Here is a 6,225-nt window from a genome sequence, read left to right on the forward strand (position 1 = left end):
CGTTGTATTTGCACTGAAAAATTTATTTATGTATAAATAATCTATTCAAAACTCATAAATTAATTTTTTTGGCTCCGTCTCTGGCTTGTGTGCCCCGTATCAGATTAGTTCACATGGTGCAGGGCTTGAATTTTTTAACCAAAACTGTAGCTATTGCTTACATTGCGTTATTTTAAGATGGGATCCTGTCTTTCACTCTGTTCTCTCCTAACTTTGACCCGGAAATTTACTCTGCCTAATCGTACTATTATATGACCAAATTGAATAGTCACTACATCAAGAATTTGAAAAGGGGTAGGAAGAGGCATGCATTTAATGCAACTTTCTTGTTCTATTACGTCAATCATCCAATTTTTCCTCCTATTCTTTTTGATACTTATTTCAAAATGCTAGTAACAAACAGTAGTATTTGTGTAAGCACATCATATCTCATGGCATTTAATGTGTAGCCGGTTATGGACTCGCTGATACTTACACTCTACAAGTCTGTACTGTGGTGCTACACCATTTGACAGGGTCAATGTTCTCTTGTTTACTATTTACCTCCTAGGAAGACTCATCTTTCTTTGCTTTTAAACTTAAAAGACTTGACGTTTTGTTGATCATTAAGGAGGGACAAGTTGTGTGTGTGTGTGTATCTGAGTTGCATGTATGAGAGGGAGGAATGGGGGAGAACACCATGTTGTGATAAGAATGGCTTTGAAGAAAGGACCAAGCACTACTGAAGAAGATGAAAACTTGTTGAATTTATCAAGAAGAATGGTCATATAGCTGGCGTTCTCTTCCAAAACTTGCAGGTTTCACCACTTCAACTCTTCCATTTTCTATCTTTTAACTCACTTTCGAAGACTCATGCTCCATGTTCTTTTAGCGATTATTCTTTACTTCATGAGTAACAGGGGATTAGTTTCAATTTTTCACCCATATGTTATATTTCATGCAGTTTAATCAGTAATACTCATTTACCAGTCATCTAGTTCTATATCTTGACTGAATTTTAAAGTTTCAGAAATGTCATATAAATTTCATTTATATGATGATAAAAAGAAGGAAATGGATAAGGATACTTTCTGTGTTTTAGAGAAGTAGAAGGCTGTTTCCATCTTTTGGTGGGGAATGGAACAAGATCAGAAAGGAAACTAGTTACTGCTGTATTAAGTTTTACCTCTTTCATGAGCATTAATGTTCTTCCAACTTTCATGTGATACTAGTATGGGAAAGGTGGTTCTTTTTTTAAAAAAAAATCCTTTACTCTCGAGCTTATTTTTCCGTTTCCTGCAATATGACATAAAATACCTCAGTTCTACTGGTACTTCTAACTTTAGTGCTGCTCTACTTTACATCTAATCAGCAAAATAGTTAAAATTTTCTTCTCTGAGATACTCTTTTTTTTTCTTTACTTCATCCATGTCAACTTGGAACGTCGGTGAAGATGTAAAACTATTGGGAATTGTCCCTGTTTAGGCCTCTTTTGTCATTCTTTGTCACAGTTATCATTTGGATGTCTCAAGTTCATGAATTGTGCCCATAAAGTTAAGAATTTCTGTTTTTCTTTTGTCTCTCTTCTCAATGTCGGCATCTGGGCTCTTGGTGATTTACCGAAAGACACTAACAATGTTGAAGCCCTAAATACATCCTCTGTGTGAAAATGAGTCAATGGTCTATGTTGGTGTCAAATGTTATCTGAGTGAACTGTACCCCGACGCGTGCTGGTTCCTGTTTCCAGCCTAATTACAGTTGTCTGGCTAACACAAGAGATCTTTAGAATACAATGGCAAACATTGGTCTGTATGGTATCATAATCTCATAGATTATCTATTTGTTTTGTCAGATTCGTGTTAACTGTTTTCCTCTTTTGGTAGTAAACTGAATCTCTCTTTGCTGAACTCACAGGCATTGAAAAAAGAATTCTTTACCATACTTAATTATGAAGATCCAATTGAATTTTCACGATGAAGTCTTCTGCTGTGGTGTTGTTTGTTCCAGATGGACGAATTATCTAAGGCCAGACATCAAACGAGGTCCTTAGCCTCCGAAGAACAGAAGTTTGTCATACAGTTGCATGGCATTCTTGGAAACAGGTTAGCATGATGTTATTTTATGCCTTCTGTAGTTACCTGCTCAATTTCCAATATTTCTTAGTGCTCCTTTACCTAACTGAAAAACCCTATAAAATCATTTATACTAACAACTATGAATAATCATTATTAAGTTTCATCTAGATGGGCTGCAATTGCATCACAACTAACGTGGAAGGACAGACAATGAGATAAAGAATCTGTGGAATACTCACCTGAAAGCGCCTGGTTTCCATGGGTGCATTGATCCTCAGTGACTCATGAACAGTACCTTCCACCAAGAAGGACTGCTGATAAGACTAGCCACATCACTTCAGCCCGCCACTCTGGCACAAATTTTAAGTGCTGAAGTCAGCTGAGGCTCGTCTTTCCAGAGAGTCCCAATTCCTGGTTCCACTCATCAGTTGAAGATTCGACACTGACTATTTTTTGGTGCATTTGGAACTCAGAGATATAGAGAGGCATTCAGGAAATTCAAGAAAGGAGAAAAAACTGCTTGTCAAAGTCCAGCCTCCAAGCATCTTCTGTACAAAGTACGGATCAGCCTCAAGCATTACGACTGAGGTTGAGTTCAGTGTTATAGAGAGCAACCAAATGAATATATGAGTGATGAATGGCTAACCATATACTGAAGATTTCTGCAAGGACTGTCACCTCTAGCTCCCACGCTGAGGACTATTCAATCAGCACCAACTTCTTTGGATTTCCCTACTAACAATGACATGAGCTTTCTAGGACACAGTGATTCCTATAGCTTGCATCCCCTTTTAGGTGGAAAGCTCATTGATCTGCCCTAAAACAGAATATGCAGGTGCTTTCTCTGATATCAGTGGCGCTGAAATTTTTGATGCTGGTTGTTTTGGGGCGGTTCCAGCTGTGTGAACACATAGAACTCTATCATATATTAATGCTCTTTCCATACTGAAGCAATAGGGCTATCTCCAGCTCCATCAGGGGAAAAGACTGTATTTCACCTCTATATATTTTGTCATAAAGCATTAGTGCTAATGCGTGATATTTTTTGCTGAAATGTCCAGGAGTTCAGGTCTATTTTTCGTTTCTATAGTTGATCGTGCTTGTACATTTCAGTTTATTTTTTCGGTTTCAACCTGAATAGCAAGCAAACAAGAATTAGTAGAAACTTCTGAAGTTTACTAGTGCCAGAAAATTGGGAACACCATGGAGTCTCCTTGTCAACATTTCAACTCATTGAGCTAAGCTTTTTATGCACAATCTCAGAGGCAGTGTGTAAGTACTAGTAGAAACTTTCTGCAGTGGGAATTATAATTATCGTAAATCAAACCTTCATGCTATGCTGTTCTTACACAAACTAGGAAAACTTTAACACGTTTGAAACATCCAACAAAGAGCAACAAGAACGAAAATTCACAAGGAGAATGAAACATTTCATAGCTTTAACATCCAAGACAACCAATCAACTTTTAGGAGCTTGTCCTGTGGCACGATACTTGGCAGCCATCTCTCTGTTTCAAGAAGTTCTTCTCCTTTTCTGGCTTCAACCATAGCTCTCCCTTTTTCGTCTGCCTCTTTGTGAACTGCGGCCACTCTATTTTAATCTTCTCCATATTCTGCTTTCTTTTGCTTCCCTAGTTGTTCTGCAAAATTGCACAAGTTATCATCATGAAAAATTAATGTGACAAAAACCAGTTTCTAAAGACTAAAGTTACCCCTTTAGCTAGCACTATTGCTAAAGCAAAGAGTCCTTGGTTGACAATCTAGCTCGCAGCCAGGATGTGGGTATTTTATGAAACAATATTGAAAAGCAAGTTCAAATGAAATATTTTCCATAATACATCATAGCCTATTGCCATGTTCAAAATTATTGAAGAAGCATGTATACTAGATTTCTACCAGTTACTCTCAAGTAGTTTAGATTCAAGATTTGCTTTCTTGGTGTTCTCCCATGTTCCAACTGCAGGAGAGCTCTCTTGGGCCCTATTCAATCATTTGGCAAGTTGAAGATGACTTAGGTAATTGAATTGGCAACAACTTTTTGAATGCAGACAATGTATATTAATGTCCGCACAAAAATCTGAACTTTCCTGAGTTCTTTCCACTAGTAAATGAATATTGATAGAAATGTTGATGATTGACCCAAAGAAGGTGGTTAACACGAGGCAGGAGGTGAAAGACGCATTAAGCATCCACAAAAGAATGTTTTGCAACTTGAAATGTGACAATATTTTATCTACATTTTCTCCAGAAAATTAGAATTTTTTAGGAAAAAAAAATCAATTAAGAGCTATGAGTTCTCCATATAGGGAACAAAGTATTTGTACAGTACTTGAAATATGACAATATTTTATCTACATTTTCCAGAAAAATTAGAACTTTTTTAGGAAAAGAAACAAAATTAAGAGCAATGAGTTCTCCATATAGGGAACAAAGTATTTGTCTGTACAATTTTCTTTGAATAACACAAAAGCGAAATCTTACTTGTTTTCCACCTTGCTTTTTCACTTTCTTCCCACGCCTTGATATAAGAATTCCTTTTCTGTTTCCATAAAAGTAGAGCAACATCCATAAAAAATATGTTTGGAGAAATTGTCAACTCACTTAATATGACCAACTCTGATAGACTCATTCTTTTGCTATTAGCTTGTCAAGCAACAGGAAAAGCTCCAAATAGAAGTTGCATAAGCCATCTAATGCATGAAATGGATAAGCTGTTTCATTGAGAATATAAACTCTTCAATGATAATATTGCAATATGCAACATAAGCACACATTCTCTACACTTAGGAAAGTTTTCAAGAAATGGTATTGTGCATACCTCTGTCGAGGATCCCTTTGAACTTTTCTTGTTGAAGAATCAGGCTCTGCCAAAATAAGTAAATGACAAAATATATCATATACAGATTACTTCCCTTTGATACAAGCAGCTCAAAAGTGTGTTTGCTGTTGAATCTTTCAATCAGAAGCTAGTTACAAAAATATAGAACCTCAAGTTCGTGATCAACCAGGTTAACACCAATAATCTGTTTGTGCTACATTGGCTACGAGAACACTTCGTTTAAAATGCCTCAACTATTTCAGCATTACAATACTCTGTCATACTATTACGCAACATTTTATTTTTTTTTTTTTTTAAATGGAGGAATTGTCCTGAGTCTGTTTTATGCTGACCCTGGACTATTTCACCTGGTACTCCAGAGTGCCGGTACCGAGTGACTACAGTAGGTACCCACTACCCAACTTCACTACAATTGTTATCTACCAATGATTCCCAGAGTGAACCACTAATTCTCTTGATGAAGGTAAACCAGAGTGACCAGCCACTAATTCTATTGATTATTAAAGGTAAACCAGAGTGTAATATCCACTAATTAAGTCGGGCATCTAATCATCTAGATGAATGTATTTATTTATTTTTGTCATGCCAGCGAGACATGTTGGACCTATTGATGATATTAATGATCTTAAAAAAAGCATACCAAGACTTCCAATAATTCAAAAGTTGTTGGCAATATAGCTGCATCAAATTAGTCGAGTCCAGCAAGATAGGAATAATGATAATAAAAATAAATCATAACATATTTAGTCTTTAATTTTACTCTACAGTCCTATCATTCAGTCATGGTTTATTAATGTATTTTTACTCAATATATTAATTTCTCTAAATCCAAAATTAATTAACTATGTAGTTTGGGTGTAAATACGGGACGATATTGTTAGGATTAGGAATAACGGGAAGTAAAAAGTTTATCTATGGATGTTTTGTGGTCTCTCTGGGTGAGATATCCACTGTGAAAACTTCAAACTTATGCTTATTATCAAACCTCTCCAAGCAAATAAAAACACTGGGAGAATACACATAGTGGTTTAGACAAAAGTTTTAGCAATCAAGGAATGACTTGAATAGCCAAATACAGAGAAATATAGGTGGTTTAGGACTAAAAATGATAAGAGATATCTTAAAGACATCTATAGATAGTACTGAAAAAGTCAAAATTTTATTTACTTACTCCATTTACAGGCACAAACAGTAATAAGTTTGAATAATGACTACCATATCTTTATGAAGGAAAAGCAATCAGAACTTCATCCTCTTAACTTTATAAGAAAGAACACTAATCTTGTTGAACAATGAACATATCCACACAAAAATAAAAGAGAGAGGAACAAA

At 35.8% G+C, this 6,225-nt stretch overlaps 1 pseudogene; it reads left to right on the forward strand.

Annotated features, from left to right (window-relative positions):
• Positions 1 to 647: 647 nt before the first annotated feature.
• LOC132062036 (transcription factor MYB17-like) lies at positions 648 to 2,684 on the forward strand (annotated as a pseudogene).
• The last annotated feature ends 3,541 nt before the right edge of the window (positions 2,685 to 6,225 follow it).

The sequence above is a fragment of the Lycium ferocissimum genome, chromosome 7 (assembly GCF_029784015.1).
Source record: "Lycium ferocissimum isolate CSIRO_LF1 chromosome 7, AGI_CSIRO_Lferr_CH_V1, whole genome shotgun sequence".
Lineage (NCBI taxonomy): Eukaryota > Viridiplantae > Streptophyta > Magnoliopsida > Solanales > Solanaceae > Lycium > Lycium ferocissimum.